Source organism: Bombus impatiens, unplaced genomic scaffold, assembly GCF_000188095.3.
Source record: "Bombus impatiens unplaced genomic scaffold, BIMP_2.2 scf_0442, whole genome shotgun sequence".
Taxonomy (NCBI): domain Eukaryota; kingdom Metazoa; phylum Arthropoda; class Insecta; order Hymenoptera; family Apidae; genus Bombus; species Bombus impatiens.
Window position 1 is genome coordinate 375,907 of NT_176861.1, and position 26,084 is coordinate 401,990.

General features: G+C 38.2%; 1 long non-coding RNA gene across 1 annotated transcript; it reads right to left on the minus strand.

The window, feature by feature from the left end:
• Positions 1-12,237: 12,237 nt before the first annotated feature.
• LOC112213042 lies at positions 12,238-12,655 on the minus strand. Its single transcript, XR_002946917.2, has 2 exons — positions 12,533-12,655; positions 12,238-12,372 (listed from the first exon to the last, which is right to left on the minus strand). It is a non-coding gene; the product is annotated as an uncharacterized LOC112213042 (long non-coding RNA).
• Positions 12,656-26,084: the final 13,429 nt, after the last annotated feature.

Sequence of the window (26,084 nt, forward strand, 5' to 3'; positions counted from 1 at the left end):
ACAAAGCGCAACGCGTTAATAAACACGATCGAAACCGGAACAACCACAAATGCGTAAATTTAATCACCGTGAAAGTTTAAAATCTGAAATTTATGGGCTTGAAAACCTGTAGGATATGTTATTTGTCAAAATTATAACTATTGTATCGAAAATTTATCGAATGATTTGTTAAATGAATTAAAAGGAGTATTCTTTTATTTTCCTTGAAAGGAATCGTTTACAATTCGTTCACAAAGTATCGTTCTCTGAAAGATTGATAGCGTAATGATACCATTGACTAATTAAACGATATAAATGGATAGAAATTTAGTTCAATGAATTCTGAAGTTCAAATCGTTCGAACGAAACACCAACTTCTAAGTGGTAACGATTGTGGTACACGAGCATTATACACAAATGCGTCGTGTAATGCGCTTTTTGTTCGGGAAATAGTTCCGTTCAATCGAGCAAACTTTTTCCCGTAATACATTCAGCCTGCGACGCCCGACAATTCGAACTCTCATCAATTCATTTCGCTGTGAACCGTTCGGACAAAAACACGAGTTTTCGCTTTCATACGTCCGGTTTGTTATATTTAGATTAACGTATTGATTTATTTTTCGCGAATGTAACGACCGTACAAATTTGTAGTCTATTCCAGGTGCGATGGTATTTTTGACAATGGTTGCGAAAGAAGATCCGACCGTGTCATTTTGTCGTCGTAAAATATCGCTGGCACGTTCGAACGAATGCTCGCTGGTTCGTGGATAACGTGAAATGTGACTAGTGTCAGCAACTTTTTCGAGATCATTTCAACCCATCGATCTCCATTGAAAACTAATCTCGTCCAGTTACCCTTTTAATTAATCTGGTATTACGTTTCGTTTCCCGTTTGTACGCAAATGCTCGAAATCACAGAAAACTTCCATTAAAATACGATCGTGAAGAGTTAACATAAAGATCTCCGTGAAACTATACAGATACAGGATGTCACAAGTTGTTTTGACTCACCACATGTACGAGGGACATTTGATATTTGATCGATCGATTCCATAAATCGACAACTACAGAAAATCGATGATATTGCAAACGTCGTTTCTTTAATTTACTTTAGAATTTACTATTACCTATGTGTACGTCACCTTCTTCAGGTATTTGTTTCTCGACAATGAAATCGAGAAGTGGACAAAACGTAGAATCAATCAACTTGGCTTCTGGCGAACTCATTTGTAGGATAAATTTCCGACATCGTTGTGAAATGACGCAAAATAAATTATCCAATGTAACAGAACTGTTTATAACTTTAGAAGATATATCTCGAACGACAATTGTACACATCCGACCCTTTTTTCTCGTTTTGTTGTTCAAAATCGAACAAATACTCATCGCATACGTGACCACGTATTTCCCGACTTTCCGTATCTTAAGAAACGTTCAAAAGATATTACCGAAGATAAAAAGAATTTTGATCGAAACTCGGTCATCTTCCCTACGATAATTCCGACTTTCGCTAATTCAGCGAAGCGTTGCCGAGAACGTCAGAGCGCAGCCTAACAGAGAAGGATCGAATGGAAAAGTAGTTTTTCGCGCCATATGTACGCCCTACTTTTACTTCGGTTAACAGGGCGATTTATCCCCGCGAAAGCAATGACTATCGCAGTTTTTTGGGTAGCGCTGCAAATTTCTGGCGTTCACGCGCGTTCCGCCAGCGTGGAATACGAACACGAATGTCGGTAGGCGAGGGTTTGGGAATGAGTCGAACGATTTAGAAGGGGGAGGGTGGTGTGGTTAGAGGTAGGATGGGATGGTAGAGTTAGCGTGGCATTGTCGTTTTTCCGAGGATTCGATGGAGTAACAGGGAGTCGGATGCGGCGGGGGTGTAGCACGACACAGGCTGGCGTTATTCCAACGGGGAAAACATTTAAAACAAAACCTGGTCGGTCCTCTCGAGCGTTGTATAGCAGACAGCTCCTGGTATGCAGCACGTATTCATTACTATCAAAAATATGGCTGGCTGCGTATTATCTACGCGTCTGCTGATTCATATTTACTCGCCAGATATCGGGGGCTGCGCATGTCTTTTTACCTTACGAGAATAAACGTGCAACTGATGTCACGTTGTGCACAAGCCACAAGCGTTGATATTCTTAATATACGAAGTTAACAATGTGCGAACATGTATATGCTTTTGCGTGGATAAGTTTCAGTATAGATAAACTCATAATGTATGTATACTTAAATTAAATTCTGAGCCACGTTACAAATTTCATAAAAATATTTTTTCAGTATTCGATGGGAAAAGTCGATGCAGGTATGGAAAAAACGAAAAATTACGGTAGAAGCTTCATCAAGTGGAATAAACGTTTTAACGTCAGACGCATATATATTTCATACGTTACTGTACCAGAGATGCGTAAACAATACGATTCCTCGTGTCATTTCGACGAGAGGGAAATGTAATAATTCTCGGTTTATTCTGCGACATTGACAATGATCTACCATTATCTCGTTGCTTGCTTCTTAACGGAATAATTCTTAATTTTAATAAAAGTTATTATTTTGGTTTTATTAACTTATCTTGATAAAAGTGAACTAACGAAGAAATATCTTGTTTGTCTTCGTATTTCATTGATCCGTTACGTAGCAACGTGCAATCAACAAATAGTTCTCTGCATTTACGGTTCTCATTCGCTTATTTTCTTGATAGGTGTGCGCGCGGTTCGCGTGCGTCGTGATTCACACTAGCAAATTTGTTTCCCGTCGAAAGGTGCACAAGGGGCGTAAAAACAAAGCACGCGAGGCGCACTCGTAAAATCGAAATACGGCTGTGCAGGATTTCAAGCGACCTTGCGAAATTAATACGAACACGTCGTTAAAGCGGGACAATTAAATTTCAGGAACAGGTGATTAAATAAAACATTGTGCAGAGCTAAATGAACCGTGCTCCGCGTTTCGAAACTAAAAATTTTATCGCGGAGTCGTTTAATTCTCTTTCCGACTCGAAAATTGCCGTTGTTAGCAAACATTGATACTTTCCAAGTCGCAACACTATTTAGCGTTTTCCCATTCAGCGAGCTACTATGGTGTGTAATCATTTGGCAGAAGAAGATTGTGGAAATTTTTCAAACAACACGAAAATATATGTATATAGAAATTACGTTATATTTATTGCAAACATAAATTTCGCAAAAATCACGAAATTATTCGAACGTCGTAAAAAATTATTATTTCTTTTGGCAATTAAGTATTATATGCATACCATATATTTTTCATTTACTTGTATAAAATTTTACAAAATATTAGTAAATCCAACATGTAACAAACAACGTGATTTGTGGAAATATTGGTAATATTTAATTTAGTTCTCTACTATGGCCAACCCTCAACTGTCTTTATTAAAAATCATTAGAGATTTGTAGTCTTCTTTGTTCTAAATTACTTTGGTTTTTAAAATTTATTTAGAAAATCACACTTTATTCGTTATACAGCTATCGACTCACTGGTTGTTATAAAAACGAATCTGATATAATTGTTTCGTTTAACGATTGAAAATAGACAAGTACTGTATCTAAGATTCGTTACTTCATGAGAGGGTTGAAGTAATGAAATCAAAATTCGGATTCCTTTCGGAGACGAGTGAGAGTAAAGATACAAGTTATAAAACTGAAACTCTAAGAGATAAAATAAGCTAAATAAATAAGATAAATAAATGGTAATACTATGTAGACAAACAGTTACTTTAATTTACGAAAATCGATATATTCTTATCTGAACATTCGCTCAATCTCCTTCGTTACAATCGATTTCCACGTTCAATCACTGGATCTCTATAATGTATAGAAAGTTCATTCTTCTCCGTAGCGCTTCTAACAATGCCAATTATTTGCCGGAAAAGGAAGAGCGGAAATGAACGGTCTGTGGATAAAAAAAATATCAGAGTACAGGGCGAAAAATATCGAAATACGGAAATACAGTTTCGATAATTGATAGCAGAATATGGTGACTTGTGCATACGTTTCGAAACATACAAATTCGCCGATTCGTTAAATATATGTCGAAGTTAAATATACGGTTTTATCATACGGGTCAGTATATTTGGAAACAGAACGATACACGTACAAATGATGAATGTACAGATATTTGATTTAGGTAGTTACATATATGGAGGCGTTTTAGGAAGAGCATTTGGATTGATCGGTTGAAATTATCGTGCCATCAGAGGATGGATTACCAAATACATTTTTAGGTATAATGAGTTCGTCTGTCGGTTAATCAATCGGAGATAGAGTTTACCTTGCTGTGCTGTTTACACCATTTTCCATCTAATTTCTTTATCATTTTTAGAACATCTCTGAAGTTTGAAAGTAAAACAGAAGAATCGTTATTGATGCAATCGTGTCATAATATATCATCGACTCCACAATCCTGCGTTTTCAACCGAAACGGCTTTCCGAATTTTCCGTCAGTTGTTTCAACTTTTCTCTTCCTCTCATCCTGCCTTTTGCCACATTTTTATCTTCCATTGTCCAGACTCTTCTCTCGGCTCGTAATCGCCTTCCGTCCGAGCCTAGCCATTTCAACGAACGCCTACGAGGAAAGTCGTCATGGCGTGTGGCTCTTTTGGTGCGCAAGGAAAAAGGCGGGAGCCCGTGAAATCCGTAGAAAAGGTGGCGATGAAACGAGGGAAAACTGTTGCCCGGAGCAGCCGGAAATCGCCGCCGGCTCGGTGATTCGGTCAAGTACAGTTTAGCGAGAGTTAACGAGCAAGGTTGAACGCTCACGCGAATAGGCTGAACGCCGTGCACGCGGCCAGGATTCTGTTGGCTGTCGCTTCGCTTAGCCGATCTCAAATTCGCCGGGAATTTTCTGCCGAGCTCGTTTATTTTCCGCCTTTAACGCGCGCTTATACGCAACCGCGCGGACGTAATTTCGTCGCTCAGACGAATTTTTATGGGCGACGTGTGGCGCATAGCCGCGTATGAAACACGTTGTTTGACGAACCATTCGACCGAACCTTTAATGCTATTCATCGATTTACATTATTTTACATTATGAAAGGATTTACTCTGAGAGTCGTTACGTTGCTTAACCGTGCCTGTGACGAGTATTTGCATGGCATCTCGATCACCACAGATTGATTGGAGAGTTGTTGCTTTTGCTACGTTCTTTTCGCAGTAGGTTGGTAATGATCGTGTCGTAATAGAATTTTCGAGTAAACGCCAATCAAACAATAAACGTCGATACATATTTAACCACGCAGTGAATAATTAAATTCATTTAATGAATTGAATTATCGAAATGGAATCTCCGAACGTAGAATAGATCATATATACAATATCGTATATATAGTACAAAGGTCGAAATCGAATGCGAAACTGGCCGAATTAATTACTTAAATTAACGATTTTATAAGACCTGTCAATTAGTAAAGTAATTTCGTCATGTATTTTTCATATCTTTGTACTTCGTCAGTAATTTTCATTTCAAATAGTATTATATCGTAAAATATTTTAACAATAAAGCGCTATAATTTCTTAAACGTTTAATATTACAAATTAATTATATAATTCAAACCTCAAAGTCAGATACTCGTTCATTAATCTTCTACGTGAGTGCAACGAAACGGAAGACGCTGGAAGAAATGCTGTATTATTCGAAGAGAAATAACGCTTAAAACATTAACGAAGAAATTGAAGCGAAAACGATTAAATGCAACCAGGCGAATGTAGCCAGTAGAAGAAGCTGGATGTTGACGGTGAGAAACGCGTAAGCAGTCGGTTCATCTAGGATCGGTAGTTTACTACGAAAACGAAGAACAGTGATTCGGGTCGGACATTTTCCCTTGCTCTGGGAGTAGATTGGTTCCGAGCTGTTGCAAATCTAGCCCTGGAAATCGATGAATTAAGTATCAATCTTATTCCGGATAGGGGAACGTTAGATAAGACAAGGAAAGAGATTTAGTTCGGCGATTCGGTGATCCTTCGCTTCTTTAAATTACGGCACAGTCAACAAACGCGATAAAGGGATTTCCGTAAGAAGTACGCGCTGCGTTGTTTCTGTTTTTCAGTTATTTCCAGAAATAATAAGCAATCCATCAGATTGTTTCGCGAATTTTTGTAAACGTTACATTCAATTTAGAATTTCGTAGAATATTTTAAGTAACGCGATACGGTAAACGTACTGTACTCGGATATTGTGTTTTAGAAAGATTCGAGATTTGGGAAATAACAAGTAATCCTTCGATTTTCGTTTCACAGCGTTTTCCTCGTTACAGTTTCTGCGTTTAAAGCATATCTATGCTCGTTACTCGTTACTCGCGAATCCTCTTAATTTGTAATTCCTGAATGGGTACGCGTATTTTAACGTTCCATCGCTTTACGATAAATGTCCTTGCAATTTATTTCTATATATTTTGCGTTTATGGTATTACGCAATCAGCGAATCTTTTAAGCAGGAAATATCAGAACGCCGTTATCGTAAATTATTTCGAACATTGTTGGATTATTCCTCCACGTATCTTTTGGATTAGGAATTTTATAGACTCGCCACAGAACATTTCTAGGAACTTGAGTGATTTTTTGCAGAATATACAGCTAACAAGTTATTGCACCGTGTGTGTATAATGCAATAATAAGTCCTTGCGTTATAATCTTTTCATCTCGTTTTCTTTATATTTTACACTTTAATCCAGCGTTAATAACAACTTTCAACTACGAATGCAGGAAACTCGTTTTAGTTCTAAAATGCTGATGCTACGGCATTGAATAGGTTTTGTCTTCTATTTGCCGAAATTGTCCGTGCGACTAATGGAATACACGGTCCGCTAACGGTATCCGGACGGTCATCATTCTCGGAAGATGAACTTGCCTCGTGACGTGATAAACTGGAAATCGCGTTATCCCGTACAGAATTCGTGAAATTACTGGAACCGCTTATGTCAGAAGCGAGATTTCATTGAAGGACTCATTGTTAGTAAACAGATAGAAAATCATAAGGCATTCTTAAATCACTGAACTATAGAAAGCGCGTATACTATATGCAACAGTAGTATCGTAATTATAATAATAATTAGTGTGGGATAGTGTGACGTTAGCGAAAGACATGGCTGATCGTTTATAAACGTTGTTAAGATATGTTAATGTTGTCAAGGAGTGTTGTGAGCGTTACCAAGGTTTGTTACCAAGGTTAAACAGGAAAAATGAGCGTGGTAATGCTGCCAGAGTTGAATTAATCGTGATCGAGAGAAGTTCATCGTGTTGCTGTGACGTAGAAATAGTGTTAAGCGTACTCGTGAAGTGCGATATTATATTCAATTTTGTGAGAGTGTTACAATATTGTGTTAATCATACTGTCTTTTCTGTTAATTTATAATAAACATTCTTACATTAGTTTCTTAATAATAAATGGATTAAACAGGAAACAATGGTTATTTAACATGAACTAATCGTAACAACGTATTATAATTAATTAACAACTCTCGCAACACAGATTCAACTCTCTCTCAACAACATACTCTCAACAACATACTGCCGTTAATTCGTTTATGTCTCGTAGCAACCCTTTGTCTTTTGTCTGATATCTTTTGTTTAAGCCCCATCATGCACACGCTCAGCAACCGCTCGTTTACAATTCGCACGACACCCCCTAGGCCCACCCGTCCACGATACTACACAACTATTACATCGTATATTATTTTTATTATTTTATTATCGTTTTTTTCTATTACTCTGTGAAAGCATTTCACAAGATGTTCATATTGACGCGTTCGATATTTGTTTTGTTAAAAAATTCGCAGTTATAGATATTTTTTATTTATATACGCGAAAGTATATAACATTTTTACTAATACTGTCTTTTTATTATTTAATTCTTTTGTTACTATTATTAACTTATTGAGATTAAAATAATCGTAAGTGTAAAGGAATCGAAATAAATTTCGGGACTGTAGATCGTTACCGAAAAAGATATTATCTACATACAGGTACGTTTTTAGAGGGAGATCTAGCTAAAAGCAGATACCGCGAATTGATAATCTGCCATTTTTGGGGGGGTAAATACGTCCAACAACCTAATCAAAATAATAACATTAAGCTATTTCCCATCAGTATCCGCCAGTTTTATAAATATACGGGAGAAATAAACTTTTTCGGAAATCGATTTGACATAGAAAATTCGATTTGGAATATTATTAATAACGTGATCCTTTTAACTTTATTGTAATTTTATTGGATTCTAAGATTGAAACCACAGATTGAAATTAAAGAACGTTAACACAGTTTTCTATTAAAATAGAAGCTTGTCACAGTTTTACCAGTCAAGTGTCGAACAGTATGTTGTTCTGAATCAAATTCTGGATAATCATCAAATTTTACCCTCTACTCGCAGTACGCAATTGGCAAATAGTTTATCGAACTTTACAGTACTTCAAATCGGTAATTAAGCTTTCTCTCCTCGAAATTTCCCGAGTAATGCAACCCCTGTCAAGCCAGCGAATTAATAGGGTGGCGGTCACCAAAACGCAGCACGGAAATATTACTTTTACAAACCGAGTTAAATGGAATAATTAAAGTGGCGCGTGTCGGTGTTTTGATTAGGACGTTCGTGCATACTAATATTTAGCGACGTGCCAGTTATAAATTCAACGGTCAATCGGTAAAGTAATTCCGGTTGCGATTCAATCGCAACTTTAATTGAAATCAGATCGACGTAATTGGATAAATTAAACGTTGATTAATGCGTGTATCGTGACTAACGATCGCGAATCGCCAAAATTTGTGTTACCTAATATCTGGATATACTAGAAGGATGTATGTACACATATGTCTGTTGAATTTTATACAGCGAAAACCTCACGTCGATCTTTTTCCTTTTTTTTTTCTCTTTCGATGGTTCCGTTTCGAAATGTAAACCAGGTTATAGGAAAAGGTACGCGTGGTTTTCTCGGTTTCCGTGTCACCGAACGTTTTTACGACGTGCGAGCTGAAACAAAGTGGACCAGAAGGTACAGATTAAAAATCTCATTGAGCTTTTTCCACGTGAAAAAGGAAATTGAGAGAAGGCAACGTTTGAGAAATAATGTAACAAACGTTGATTGGAACGCAGAAATTGGGAGAAATGGATGTTTGCGATAAAATTGAGCGTGTTTTAAATAAATGTAGTCTGGATAAAGTTAATTAATTGTACCGAGATAAACCCAGGTTTATGAAAAATTAATCATACGCTCTGCCGCTAAAAGTGAAAAATTCAAGTTACAGAGTGAAGTTGCTGAAATTACTGTAACTTTGTTGTTTAGAAAATATATATTTGAAAACTTACTTACGATAACTATGGAGAATTATAAAACGTCCATATTAAAAATTGTATTCCATCCTGATATATTCCGAAGCTCAATCAGATTTATGCTAATTTTAATTCCACTAAAAGCAAGTTAAAAGTTCGATATATTTGACAAACAAATAGAAGCGCCAGCCGTTTTAACTAAATTAAATTTCTCAATTCGTTCAAAAGGAAATGTCGATCGGAACGTACAAACATATTAAGAGCCAGACGCTAGCTCATAATTGCCATTTCTCAGACTATAGAAAAAAATTCGAAAGAGAGAAACGGTCCATTACCATGTGAGTAACAACGTTTCTCGTTCATCGGATTTTCACCTCTCCGCGAACAGCTTGCGGCGCAAACGAGTGGCCGGGGCTTAAGGCTATGGGTTTGAGCGAGACGCTTCCGTTTTCCATCTGCCAGTTCTCCTTAATCGCAGCGAGCCATAACAGTATCGTAAATGCTGGATACACCTAGACGAAGGCTCGATTCTGCAACGTTGGAAATGGCCACGCCGGGATTTTCGTCGATCCTCTAATTCCTCGTTTGGCTACATAGTCTGCGGCGTATTAGCCGAGGAAGACATCGAAGCGAAATTAAAAGTAACATCCGTGTTGTTAACACTGCCTGCGTGGTTTATTCGATTCATTTCGCTGGGAAATTTTAGGCCGTGTAATAAATATACTGCGAATATTTAAGCAGAGTTGTATTTTCGTACCCATTCGTAAACAAATCAAACTCGAGGAAAATAGAATATCTTGGCTTTTAAAGGTTGTAAAATATATTTTACTTCTAATGTTTCGCTAACTTTTTGCATTTGTCCTTGTTTTTATATATTTTCGTATATTTAGGCGTACTTGTTACAAATACATAAAAATTCGCAGTATAATATTAGGTAAACACGTTTCGCTATTAGCTGCATAGTGACGAATTATAAATTTCGTAACATCCACTGCATAGAAAATAAAACGTAATATTTAAAAAAAAAACAAACTAGCTGTTTATAATTTAATTCAAGCACCTTAAGACCAGATTTCATTTCACTTGTTTATTTACCAGAAAAAAAGTACAGCATCGTAGCAACTAGAATTTTGTTTGCCAACAAACTGAAGTATAAAACATCGAAAGAGATTCCACTAACAATAAACGATTCATTAAGCACTTCTCTCTAAAAAGAAGCAGTTAAATTCGCCGGTATCGATAATCACAAGAACCGAGAAAAACTCTCCAAAAAGCTATCAACCTTCTGCACGTTATTTCACGAAGCAGGCGAATGGTTTTCTCTAAAACCTGTTTGCGCGATTCGTCGTGCTTAAGAGTTTGAAACAGAAAGTAACCAATACCGGTGTACGTGTATGTACGGTATCGCAAAAATCTGGAAAATCTGCAAACAAACGCGTCAGCGTCTCACGGTTCGCGCAAAGATACGCCAGTCGCCGGCTTAAGCCGGCACTTTATTAGGTTAATTCAATTTAAAGTTCCGGAAAGTGCGTAGACAGAATGCTGGAGGAACTTTATATGGCAGAGGGTATAAAGTTCTCGGCTTTTATCGCGGAAGGAGACCCAGCTGGGAGAAAGAGGAAGAGAGCGAAACGAGCGCAGGAATGTTTCTTCTCGACGTCCGCTATGTACGGTCGCGGCAAGTTTTTAATTTTTACACCCGACGCTCCTATCGTCGCCTCACCAGCGGCCGCCCTTGTCGTTTATGAACTTCCGTCTCAGAAGCTGCCGAGTGACTTTTTGTGTCACGAGCTTTCACGAGCCCGGCGAGCCTGCAATATTAACAAATTTTCCGCGGAAATTCGTCCCCGATGTGCGATTTCTGTGAGATCAGCCGGGGACAGAAGAAAGAGGGGTAAGAATGGGGGAATTCGTGGGAGAGGGGACGTGAAACAGGCAGAGCCCTTCGACAAAGTTGAGCGTCGATATCATGCCAGAGGCATCCCGAGGCGGGTTGAAACTTTTAACGCGTCTTGAACTCGGCTCCGCACGAAGAAAAGGACGCGATGCTCGAGCAGAAATCGAGTTTCCAGAGAAATTTCGCCTGGTATGTCCATTTCTCCTAAGCTTCTGCCGTCTCTTTTTTACGCGTTGTCGTCTCGTTTCGCCGGCAAATCAGTCATATTTCATGAATTCTTTGCGACCAGGAAACGTCGTTCTTTCGGTCTTTTTGCTCTTTGAATATGCTCGAGAGTCTTTTAGCTCGAAAGCCGTGCTGCCGCTGCTGCCTCCACGACAGTCCGAAATGTCAAATGAAAACGTTAAGCGACGAGGAGAGCGGAGTATTTAGGCGAAGCTTGCGAGTTAACACGGCCTAGCTACCGAAGCTGTGAAAGTTAATTTTACGCGCTACAGGATGTACGCGTAGTCTCGTGAAATGCGTTTGCGAAAGCCTCGCACTCCGTGAAAGAAATATTTCTTTTTTAATACTAAACCCGTTTTTTTATTAGAACAACAGCGCGTCTCTCTATTAATTTATTACGTTTTACTCGTTAACACTCCGTTACTTGTTGATATTTACTGTACAATGCGTTCGTTGGAGAATTAATTGTTTACCATCGTACGTAGCCTTAAACTCGAAGCAGTCCTTCCAAATTCAAACATTTACACGCATTCTATTAACATCGCACACCGAAATCTAGTTCGTACATTGTGCTCGAAGCAAAATCAGATCTCAAAATCTGTCAATCTGATCGAGAAAAAGAAAGCAAAACGGAGAGAATCGACTATTTCTATTTACCTCATTACCATAAACGATCGAGCGAAACAACCACGTGGAACAACGTACGCACACACTCACACAAGCACACAACCTTTTGCCATATTAATTTGACAGCTACCTACTTCAAAATTCAATTTCAGGATTCTCTTGTCACGTGGCGTCTGGCCACTTCATATCGCCTGTTTTTTTTTTTTTTTTTTTTTTTTTTTTTTTTTTGGACGTTACATAAAAACCAGCCGACGAAAAGTATATTCGAGCGTTGCGCAATGTTAGAACTCTCGAAGGAGCAACTTACATTCTCGATTTTCTCGTCAAGCATCTTGAAGAAGTCGAGTTGGCTGGTGGATATCTCTCTGTAAAGTTGAAAAATGATTAATTCGTAAGTTATTCCGCGGTCGTTTTAAAACGATACTATATGTTTCGTTTGTAGCGACAATTTAGCAGGTACGCGAATAATATATTACGCGATCGACAGAAATTGGAATATATACGGGCGAATCTATCGAAACGTACGCTTGTTGCAACAGAGGACCGCTCCCAGGTGCGTTCGGCTTCTTCTTGGCTTGGTTCTTGACCTCGCCAGAACCATTTTGTTCCTCGTTTTTGTTCACCTCGACCCCATTGTTATTCGTTTTGGAGTTCCAAAAACAGTTTTCCAATAAAATTGCGTTCTAGCAAAACGCCAACGGTTCCCAACCGTTTCACAATGGCAAGAAATCAACTGGTGCGCGTTTCCTCTCTGGCTGGAAAATTAATCGCGACCACGGAGCTGCCCGCTTAAGATGGGATTGTAACGTCAAGGGGTTGGCTACGTGCAATTCTGCTTGGGATACGAATACGCGAGGAAAGCCTGGGCCGGATGTTGTCCGCGCCCCGGCCATCATGTAACTGTCGTTGCTGATAGCGGCGTTGTTACCGTTGCCACAATTTCCAGCGTGTTTCACCGTTCAACCGACGCGCTGTGTTTCCCCATTGCAGGGTTAAGCCGCCCTTTGACCGAGGATCCGTTAATAGTTCGACCGTGTATCGTTATGATCTCACTCTCTCCTCCCTCTCTCCTCTCTTCTCCACGTAACCTTCGTTACTCTCCTTGTTGCTGGAACTATAACGACAATTACGTTACTTCGTTGCTACGTTCGATGCGTTTCGTGCGAGCCTGATGCGCGTTCATTTTTCTTTTCTCTCGACGATACTACGATAACGAGATGCGAGATTCGAAGAATCTGATGGAGAAGATTTGGAGCAATTCCAGATATTTAAAATATTTGTAGTTGACGATGGTTTGTAGCGTAAGTTGGAAGAAGTTTGATGTTTCGATGATAATACGCTATAACGGGGTGCAAGATTTTAGGAATCATGGAGAAACAGATTTATTTATTTATTTATCTCAACGAGTAATTTTTAACATTTGAAATCTATGAAGTTGGTGCACGTAGATTGTTAGTTCGGAAGGTAAATTGAAACGAGGTTTTAACGATAGTAACGTAACAAAGTGGGAGATCTAAAGCATCTGACAGGAAAGAAGAGTTTAAGCAGTTGCTAATATTTGAAATTTTTTGAAGCAGAAGATGTAAATGGATAGTTTGGAAGGTTTGCGCTTGACGTTCTGTTGCCCGAGCTGCAGTCGAGTGTAGAATTTATCGATTGGGGAATTACACGGTGATTTATAATGATCGACAAATTCCGCGTTATGTTGTAAAATACGATAGCCCTGTCGATGTTGGTAATTACAAGATTTTTTAGTTTTATACTTTTGGTAAGCTCGTATGTAATTAATTTTATCGTGTCGATCTCTCGCGTTGAAATGTGAAATTTTTAATCCGTATATATCAACTGATGAATTTGCCGTAATAAATCAAGAGATATTTTTTTACAAATACAAAGATACAAACTGTCCTTATATCTATGTTTCGATGATACAGAATTCACACGTATAAATTACAAAAAATCTAGATACTAAAAGAAGCGTTTTCAACTTTTAACACAAATCCTGTCCATGTCGTACGAACGTAACCGTATAGTCTCGGAGACTTTCATAAATCACAAACGACCACGAATGACCACACACGCTATCGCTCATAAGGGTTTGGACACTTTGATACTTGTGGTAATATATAATGCATATATGAATTTTATCGAATTCTTAAACCGACAGCAAATTCACTACTGGAAGCGATATTTTTTATTTTCTTATGAAATATACCAATTATACTCGTCAAGGATGTTTGTCTTTGTATCGGTAAATGAAAAATGTTTCGATTTATAATTGAAAAAATTAAACGACCCGAAGATAGAGAGCTTTTCGAGAACGAATGTTCTGGAAACTTCGACAAGTGCCAATTTTATTATCGTGTACGTAATAGATTTCAAGAATCAATTTATATAAAATATAATATTTTACGATGTCTACATATTTAATTAAAACGATGATAAGGAACAAAATAACTACAAATATATTTCCATAAATTCATAATTGAATTACATTTTATGGAAGAAAAATAACTAGTATACTTTAAACATATCCATATTTTACACGCTAATATACCAATAAAATATTTATAATACCAACACTAATATTGTATAATACTTGCATATTTCAACAGTAACAGCGTTTAGAATAACGTTCTAATCTCTTAAAGCGTCAAATATGCTTGGTGTAGCTGCGCTAATACGTTCGTTGTCATAACACATTAATATCCATACGATTACGTTAACGAATTTCAAAGATGGGCGATCCATTTGGCATCACAGCTCTAAACACAGTTGTGAAATGAGTAGCGTACAGTTAAACGCTCGTGAAACGAAAGGGAAAGTCCGCAGCGGAGCGTTGCGTCTTCAGGGTTATAGTTGTTCCATTTCCCGTGGCGGTGGCTACTGAAACTATAACGACAACCGCGCAATTCCGGCATCCTGGTCGACATGCTTTATTTGACCTCCTTCTCCTCTCTGCTCTTTGTTCCCTCGGCGCATCGATCGACGACGCAAAGAGGAAATATACGTATAAACCGTGCACGTAGACGCGTTCAGAACGGCGGCCATGGAAATTGCGTTTCCTGCGCGGCGATCGGCCAATGGTTTAATTACTAGTCTCGATATATTCCTCGATATCGCGAAATCAGAATGGAATAGACCGGGTGTCGCGCCCATGTACATTCGGCTAGTCGTTATCGTCCGTTATCTGATACGAATATTTATCGTAAATAATAAACGTTCATATTCCCGGCCCACGTACCGCGAGGACACGCGATAATTCAGTTTCGCGATCGATTACGAGAACGACGTTCGCTATTTCTACTTTGTACGAAAGGTTTTTCTGTATACGAGTGGAGCGAAATGGTAAAAAGGATGAATCGTAACACAGGCATGAGACACAGAGAGGAGAAATCAGCCAACCAGGAGGAAAAAGCAATAATACGTCGCGGTCGACGTACATACGTTCGTCAAGAATCAATTGTCCTCTGTGCACCCGTAAGATGCATAGCCGTGTATCGAGTGCCTATGGAAATTGCGTTTTCATATACAGACCGATCGACCGTTGGTTTAATTATCGGGCCAGCTATTTCCCTCGATACCAACACCGGTTAGTAGTCGATATGAAATGGGTCGAGGGTTCGCGGGAACGTGGCAATGAGGAAGCCCGCCTCCTTGCAAATTTAATATCCGCTTGTGAATATTTATACGCGATACATAAAAATTCATTCGAACGAAGATTCTACAAAGTTTGAAAGACACGGTGAGCGAATCGATCTGTTCGATTTCATGCTGGTCTCCTTTTCACTCGGCATCCTTTTGCGTTTCGAGTGCAGCTTCGTATCGGAGTCTTCCGACAGACGAGACACACACGACCGTGTAACTTCTCGATACTCTCGCTGCAATGAACAAATCGTTTCACTATAAATGCATTGAATTTCTGTGTGGCTAGATACAAAAGAAATTCAAATTTTAATATAGAAAACATTTAATTATTCCGTGACTGTCTCTTAGATCCCTGGAAAGCTAAATTTCAAAGTAAGCGAATACGGATATTCTATGGTACAATATCGTTCGGGTAACGCGAATATAAGCAAAAAGTCGATATTAAAAATCCAACGGAAGCACCATTCGGTTCCAATTAAATATTTTCTTTCGCTCGCCTTTAAATTTCTTCCGAGACTTTATAGCCCTAATACTTATCGATGAGAACGTATACAGGCAAAATCGATGCTTATCGTTTCATCACGATGAAAGCATCCACGTAATACGACGATAATTTAATAAAAATAACGCTGTGGCGAAGTAGTTCTCTCGGGCTTCTTTCGCGAAAGGCTTCCATTAAGGGGGTGCTACGACGAACTTTCATCGTATACGCAACGTCAATGCGTTCTACGCTCTCGTTCGAACCAAAATGATAGTTTCCAACGACAATCTGTGCTCGAGTCAAAGCGGCTTGTTAACGTCGACGAGCGTGCATCACGTCCGTGTACATCTCTGCTTGTCAACGTTCATCGTCACGAGAAACCGGCACGAGGAGGCCACCAATTAGCTGCGTAAATCTTCACGCTTTCGGATATCCGGGAATCGTGCGTTAAAGCTGTTGCAATTAGCGGTGCCAATTAAAAACGGAAATGCCACCCTCCGCCGCGGATCGCCGATTCGTACGCATTAAAATCCACCGAACGGAGCAACGGTTAGCTGCCGAAATATTCCGCGTCGAAAAGTTGCGCGCTGAAAACTTCGGTCAATTATTAGTTATCAGGACACACGGCGGTTCGCTTGGAACGACTGCGTGCCAGCTCGTTGCAATTATCGCAATTATCGTGGCAATGTGGTTTTGCGTGTTTCGCGAGAAACATCAAGAGGGGCGAGCGACGGCTGGCTTGAATTTTCTCCTCTTTATTCGAGGCGATTTTCAGATTTTCCGATTTGGATAATATTACGTATAGTATTATTGGTATACATAGCGTATGTTTGCGGCTTGATGTTACAGGAAAATAGATATCGATGAAATCTGATATAATTACTGGGTAATTTTGTGCAGTATCTGGACGTTTGCCTATTTTTCATAGGATGTGTTTTAATTACGAGAATAAGAGCTTGGCTGAAAAATAAATCCCTTCGGACGTTAACCGTAGAAGAATGTTTCCGAATATTAGAATTTCAAAATATTCTGAAGTATTAAACGCCGTTAACACATTACTGCTGCTTGAAATTTACTTAAACGGAGTTATCCGAGAAATGTTGCGTTGGATTGGAGTATTTGAACTTCTTCGACTAGAGAACAAGTTTCGTTTAACTTCTAAATTGAAAACGTTCTAATTGAGGACGTTTCTGGAAAAAGGTCCCATAAGTCGAGACGGCGAATCGAGTAAATTACGGCAGAAATTTTCGCGGTTATCGAGCAACAGGAACAAAAAGCCTTTTTGGACAGTTAGCTAAGAACGACTTGCCGAAAATGGGCTCGTAACTCTATAGAATCTTTTTCCAGAAACGTCATCAATTATAAAATAAACGTGGGGCCAATGTGAAAGAAATTAGCTTTATGTTAAAATATACCAAGAAAGTACAATAGAAAAATATACTTACTCATTGTCTGATATTTAGGCGATCGAATGAAATGGATTCCACGTGAAAATAGATTTGTTTTATTACGTGCTGCAATTCTGCAACTTTTCCAAGTGACATACGCACGCATTGCAAAATTGTAGAGGGAACAGTTCGTTCGAGTTGCGCCCGACTAAAATTTATTTGATCGCCGGAGGAAACTAAATTTTCATTTCACCGTGTTTTCAATCCGCTCGATCTAAACGCGATAGATGTGCATAGATTAATTTCGTAGCCTGATACTTCAACGCTATTTCGATCGAAATCACCTTTGTGGCATGAAATGTGTAAACCATTTTATTTCTCGAATTTACTTTTTTTTATCTGGCGTAGTGAGCGCGTTAAATATACAAACAGTATCGATATCAAAATGTAGCAAGCCGTCAATAACATGGAAAATATCAATGATATCATTGGCAAAGTAAGCGAAAAATTTAATTTCCGCTCGTGGGATAAGTGAATATCGTCGAACTAATGGCACCGTGTTCTAAAAGCGTATGCGAATCTAATAAACGATTTATGTACGCGTTACGTTACGTTCTTACTTTTACGTTTATTTCGATAATCTGTTTGCCTCAGAAAAAGTTTATTTCATAGCAGAAGATACGAATATATAACAAAAATACATGAATGACGTCGTAAACAAAAGAACTTAATATTTGTAACGGGAAATCAATAATACTTTTCTACTGAAGCGTGAAAGGAAAACACGTGTAAAACGTTTTAGCGAATATAAACTTGCTTTCAATGTTTCATCGTTGTATAAATTACAAGTTTCAAGAATTATTTTATTGATAGTGTCGATGCAAATTTTCTCTTTGCCATAAAAGGAAATCCAGCTTTCCCTGGCAAGCGATAAAGACGGCAGATTCGCTTTAATCGCGAGGACACGATCTTCATGCATCGTAAAATGTATTCCTTGTACTCACGAACGATTCTGAAAGCAGCGAAGAAACATCGTATCGCAGTATCGACAACATTTTTTCGTAAACCTCTCTGATTTATTTGTCCAAGATCCGTTTACGACCTTTACGAATTATCTCCTTAACAGACCAATAAACTCGACAATCCTTTCATAAAATTTCTACTTGTTTTCTTTCATAAATCGATTAGATACCTGATTTTGAGATAAAAAAAGAAGATGTAGATGAAATTGAGAATTACAAGTGAACCGATTATATCAGTAATTTCAAAACAGTAAAATTATGAAAAAGGAGTTTGACAAAGAAGGTAAATGATAAAAGAAGCAAAATTCAGATGAGGTTGAGAATTAAAAGTCAACCGATTATGTCAGTAATTTCAAAACAGTAAAATTATGAAAAAGGAGTTTGACAAAGAAGGTAAATGATTATGCGAGGGAATCCAGATGTCAAGCACTTTACTCGCTTTACATTCGTCGAACGAACAAGCTGTTTTGCTAAAACTTGTCAGTCGAGTATTTTACAAACTTGACAGCGTTATTTTTCGACAAAAAAAATATAGTGTGCTCGTTTTCTTTTCTATTATTCGTTCAACTTGCGAATGAACGTTACGCACGTTAATAGGATCATGCACTTAATCGCGTTGATCTGACAAATACTAGGTCGATAATAAATAGCCTTCATTAATAAGGCGGTAGCATCGTGAAATGCATAGAACACGTAAATGGTTTGCTGGCTGTTCGCGACTGCCGTGATAAATACGATGCGAGGTAATCTCTCTCTCGATTATTATAATCTGCGAATTGATAATGGAAATTGCCGTAAATTCCACGTTACTCGTGTTACATATAATTATTTATTATCTTATATCGTACGGTGTTGCTCGGTAGTTATTAAACCTAAATCTATAAATCGACACGAAAGTCTTGCTGTTTTCTTTTTTAAAGGTTAGAATCGTTGAAATAATTGTATTTGTTCATAAAAGTAATAATTTGTCTGTCTCGTTAATGTACCAAAACGACTCTACTAGCTTTTCGTGTACAGTTCCTTACCGTTCTTTCTAAAATTTATAATTCTAGTTTATAGTATATTTACTTGGAAGGAAATTTAACGGAAGACTTTCTGCTAAACAGTTGGCTTGGAATTTAATAGGCGACCACCTGAGCCAAATATTTCTTTCGCACGATATTATCGTAGCATGGTTAAGTTATATCCAAAATAATGTACGTTTTAACGGCATCTGATAACGACAATAAAACACGCGTAACGTAGTTGTTCAAATAAAAAGCTTAAAACACGAGACAGAGTGGCAGATACAACTCACTTTTGGCTCGAGATAATCATCAGGTATAACACGCGTTATTTAAAAGCGAGCGCTTAATCGATTTACACATACGATACTACTATTTGACAAAGATCTTGTACCTTCTTTCCTTTTAATCAATATTTTTTTCAAAATTTCGACGTACAATTTTCTTCCTGAAAAATGTCATCGTGCTCCGTCACGTTATAGCGATTCTATCTACAGTATAAATAATCGTTATGAAAATTGCTCGAGTGCAGATAATTTCGTCAATTCGAACGATGCTTCCTCGATAGGAATTATTTAAGTATTTTAAGATGGTTCGATTGAAAGGTCTCGCGATTAAAGTTGCCCGCTTATTAATTATTGCAATCCGGTAAGTAGTTCAAAGGGTTTTATGAATTCAATGAGGTGAACAGACTTTAGCGGGTCGTTGGAAGTTTAAAATGGCCGCTAAGCGCCTATAGCGCGAGCTTAGGATCGTCGTAATCTCGAATACTAACGCGCCCTTTAAATTCTATCGTTGCCCGCGAACGCGGCCGGATAATTTTTGCCTCGTGGCCCACGCCGTTATAATGACCGTCACAATTTCACGGTTAATTTGCTTTAATGGCGTCAGGAAGGAAAATAAACATTGCTGAACTACGTGTTACTTGCTTAATTGCTCTCACGTACGAAACTGCCTTCGTTGCAGACTGTGCTACGGACTATGTATTTGAAATTAGTAATCTTAGCTGTACTATCAAAAAGAAAATAGCTACCCTGCTAATTTTTAACTTAATAACTTGTTTTTAACTGATATCTCTTATCAGGATAATTTAGACATTGGATTGGAGCTACTCCCAAAGATTTATCGTAAGTCACGACGTGTTTAAAAAAAATTTCAAATTTGTAGCAGAGAGCTGATTAAATTAAAAATGGGAAGAAGAGACAATAAAAATACACGAGAAATGTTTAGTTTTATTAATTTGGCAATTGTGTGGTGAAAAAGATGTAGCGCAATCTGTGCAGTGGTGTATATCACGTGGCTTGATTATTTCAATCATCTTCTCTTTCTCGCCATTTCTAAATTGCGCTAGAATTTGCTGTCTGGAAACTGTAACATTTAACAGCAATCACTAGGATAATGAACAAGAAGGATGTAATTCTCTCTGGAAATTGATTTCTGTATGGAATGTAGTTAATCGTTTTTTTAGAATATGACGAGGAAGAGATGAAAAGGGAGAGGACGCGATTTACCGCGAAATCCTTCCTACATTGAAATTACAAACACACACCGGTCCAACTTCAATTTCATCTATTGTCACACACGAACAATACCGTCTGCTAAACTGCAAGAGGAAGCAGGGATTGAGATCAAGTGTGCGTTCGTTTGTAGATATGAATTTGTATGTGGTTAGGTTGTATCCCGTTGCAGCCTGTAGTCTGATTGCGTTGCATTACGCTGTGTTTATCGCGTATTTTTTGTCGTTAAAATATCGTAACATTGTTTTCGTTTGGATATCACGGAAACGACGGTGTAAGCATTACGTTCGATCATTCAAGCACTTATTGTTCGGATGTGTTCGCCTGTGTTTCATAAAACTATGCAGCATCATCGTATGCATTTCCAAGTAGTTTCGTTTACGCTGTGACTAGATCGGTAGAGAAACGATTTTAATTGAAACGTATTTCTTTCTTTCATCGGAACTGCTCTATCGCTTTTGGTCACTGAAATTTTTTGTTTAGATTTTTGGACGCATTGGGTATAAGTAAGACGTTAATAAACAAACAATACAAAATAGCTAGATAATACATAGTTTACGAACATTCTTCATGCGTACCCTATTGGGCAGAAATATTTTAAAGAAACGGCCAATAATTAGCTACATTTGAATTGTTAGTTGTATAACTCTCGAAGAACTTCATTGTTTTGTATTTACAAAATAAATACAAATTTTGTAATAATAGTCGTAATTTCTATAATTATAATTTTATAATTATAGTCGTATAGATCACTTTTTCAGAAAGCTTTTCAGTTATTTTGTATCCAGATGCATTTGTCGCGTATTGTTGCACAAAATGGTCACTCGCGTATTTTTCTATTAAACAGCGTGTCTTTACGTAGTTTCGAACAGTTTAATCGGTTGCTGCAATGCTCCCTAATTCTTTCGGCTTTAGGTAGCTCTAAAACCACTACCTACTTGTTTCTAATTTTCAGATACAGCGAAGCACCTTGTTTCCGCGCACGTGTTTTCCACTTAGCTTATAGTGACTTTCAGAATTTACGTGTTTCATCGGTTAGAGTTGTACACAGCGAACCAATATTTTTTTTTTCTTTCATTTTCAATTACGATATTGTGTAATAAACTTTATTTTTATTCGAAGTAGCTTTTGCAAAACACGTAGCTACCTTGCAATGCTATACGTATAGCTCAAAGTTAATTAAAAGACGCTAAAGAAGAAAACTTTATTTCTCTCCAAGTATGAAAATTATAACTCGTTCGAATTGATTTGCTCGTATCGCCGAATACGTACTAGGTTTTCCGAAAAGTTTCTTTTTTTTGTTTTATATTTTTTTGTCGAATTACGTACGGTCCATTTTGTTCTGTTGAGATAAACGCCGCGACATTTCACAGACTTGGTTTAACGTTTGTGCGATGGTGCAATGTTGTAAAAAAGACACGTTTGCGAAAGAAAACGATACTTTTCGAACAATCTAATATTAAACGGACAAGAAATTTATATTTGTCGAACAATGGTGTCCAGGTCGAAAGATTTACGTCTTTCGTTATGAAAGCACGATAAATCTAGTTAAAACGACTAATGCATCCATTTAGTGCTTGGTGTTAGTTTATATCACTCACTAACTTTCTCTACATACGATCGATACGTGGCAACCGAGAAACAGCTATCTGTTTTAAGCTTTTTATGTTACTACCGAGAGTCACTAAGGTGTGATCCTTTGTAAGTTTATGGGTACTTAAAAAGAGTTGACTGTCCTCGGAGAGCGCGATAAGAAGCCGATCTTCCGGCTAATTAAGTGCATTTTAGGAAGACGGTGCACTCTTCCTCTGTGGAATTGCAAAAACCGTTGCCCTGTAGTAATCTCGCAGTCGTGAGTCCCATTAGCCGCGTAACGAGACCTTTACCCTTCAAAGAAATCTTCTTCAGGAGTTCACTTCGAGGTTATTGACGCGTAAATAAGCCAGCTTCGCTTGCTCTTTAGTTCGAAAGGTAAATGCAAATAGAGGATACGAATGCACGGTCGTGGAAGGTCGTGAAAGTGAAACCTACTAGAACCAGAGAAAAAGAGCGCAAATACAACATAATATTTTGCAAAACGTAATACGTTTTGTCACGTAATAAATATTAACGCGGTAATACGTTTCAGTCTATTGTGATTTCTAGGGAAAGCTGTATATTTTCGTGATAGTTAACGCGTTAATTTTTGACAACAATAAATCCGAGCTTAGACAACATTAGCTAAGCTATAGCAAACAGACAAAATATTTTTATGGTTGAACGACCGAGTTATTGTTGGAATACAACGATATTTGTCTCATACAGATGAGGTGATTGATCGAACGGATTTTTCCCTTCGTTGGCCAGCGATATCCCCACTAGCGTGCGTTTGTGCGAGTGGGGTTCAAAATCTTTTCAGGGGCCATGAGTCACTAAGTCAGTCAGTCTGAGAATAACTAGCAAACTGTCAACATTCCACAACACTCACTTATATTTTCTGTAATTTTGTTCAGTGAATATCGCATAATATTATTTCAACACAAACATTGTGTCTTCCACAGATTATTAATCTTAATTTCGAGATTAAGTTCTAACAGTTATTAATAAATTTTCTATTTCAATCTGTTTACTCGAGTTTCGTTAAAAATGTATTTTTCCTTATCGTGTTATTCTCGCGAGTCTACGATATTATTTCGCGAAATCGTAAACAAAATATACTTTACAGCATTGAGATTTAACGATCTCAAGAATGGTCGAACTAGATCGATCGCAGTGTTCGTCTTTAATTCATCTCAGTAACAGATATCCCATAATTTATGTTCTAATCCGATCGAATCGGTTCAACCCTTTTCTCGCGCGATGAAACATCAGCTTTCTCCCCGATGAATCATTTTTCATTGTAGACGCTTTCTTGCTTCACGCTGCCGTCGAAAAGCGCCGTGTCATCGTTTACATGGTTCCCGCGAAAGCGGTCGATGACATCTCGCTACCATCGAGCTTTCGAACTTTTGCCAACGCACAGCTTTCACCGGTCGCTCTCACTGTCGTTCGACATACAGCGGAAAACGATTCGTGAAAGCGATTAACGAGACGACGAATCCGTGTTCGACTTATTTAGAATTACGACCGAGTGACTAGTAGCGGTTAGAGAATGTGGTTACGAGATTACTTCGGTGTCGTTATTTTGCGTGGAGATAGAAAGGTTGTAAAATCTTGAAAGTATTACGCATTGGTAAATATGTACACTCTAATTCATAGATATACAGACAGTTTTAGCGATTCGTAACGACAATTTTTTAATTCCATCAAAGTGTATAAATTGGCGACGTATCGATAATTCGAAGTAGTAGTTTCTATCCTTTTATGCAATCGGCGAATTATAAATCTAAATTTTCTCTTAATAAATATACTTACTATATTTACTTTATAAATTGCTATGTAATTACCTCCGATCGTAATTATCAGTGCTTCTTATCAGGGCATCTATTTCGATTAAGAAAATTGACTATACAAGGAAATTTAACTGCTAATAGCATTCTATCGCAGGTACGAGTATACCATGAATTCCATCGTCATCTTTTTTTCATTCTTGTTAAAAAAATATCTCTCTTTTTAGAAGCGCAGAAAATTTAATTTCAAACTAATTTTCTCGTTCCTTTCTTTCGTCTATAAATAAATGACAAGGTTCGGATCATCATCGCTCGTATTTTACGAAAGAATAGAAATTATACGCACTTATAAATACTTTTTATCGTCATAACGAATTCTTCTTGAAAATGCTTTCTCGTGAAATCCAGTTGATTTAAGTGTCATAAACGCTCTTTGATAAGGCTATGTTAGAAATGTAAAGTTCGAGCAAGGTCTGCCCATCAAATAGATAAGCAAGAAATTGTAGGCTTACGAGGTTTGCGTTGCGTCGAGACGGACAGAACGTTTCATCGTCGGACATCCTCGGATGTGTAATTTCCGGAGCTATTTTAATTCAGTTTATTGACCGACGTGGCTCTTTGCATCCGTCCTTGCCTTCCAACTTCCGTATTACAGGGCAATCTGCATCGACCGAAAATAATTTCCTTATCTCTCGCACGAACGGAGTTGAACGTCTTTGAGAGTTTGCGCACTAAGATGAGCTTTTAATAGGAATGGAAAGATAATTTTCTTACGAAAAAGGGAGAGAGAGACAGAAAGAGCATTACACACAGACAAATTAATATCGTTATGTACGAATGGACGTTCGATTGATACCCAAATTTTATTAACACTGTATATTTGTGTTGAATTTAATAACTTTACGATGTGGTTATTGGAGCATATTATCGCTTTAATCCAGAGTGAAGGAGTTAATATATCTCAGCTTCGCATTATTCGCGACTTATTCCCTATTTATCTCTCATCGAGATCTACTTTCACGGTAGTTTGTCTCCTGAATTCTGTTTCACTTTATTCTACTGAAAATCCTCGATCTCACCGACGAGCTAAGTCCCCAACAGAGTATCATTACGCAAGCAAAACAACGGAAATCTTTCTTCCAGTAAATCAGCGTGTATTTCCGCTATCGTGCGCGCGGAAACGCGTATAATTCTTAATTTTTTCCGATGAAAAGAAAATAGCGAGACAGAGGGAAGGGAAAGAGAGTCTGGTTGTGGTGCAGCAGCGAAAGAATTTTTTCCCGGACAGTGGAGGTCGCTCGCGACCGGAATATAAATCTCGATTTCCTCGGAGCGTCGTCCGGGGGCTTAGAGCACTCAATGCCTTCGATAAATCCGCAGTGTAATCGAGTCTTCGCGTCGAACATCCCGGATTAGCCACTCGTCCGGTATCTACATTGTTCCGTCTCCGGGCGACGTGAAATCCGCAGGAATTTTTGGTCCTCCATCCGGAGTACAGGGAAGGTCAATATTGTCGGAAGAAAATTGGCCACGTGGGTGAGTGCCGCTCTTTCTCGCTACGAGCACGTATTCTACCGGCGGCTTTTGACAACACAGCCCGGCAAACCGTCACGGACACGGCAACCCGTACGTTTCGACGAATCGCGACG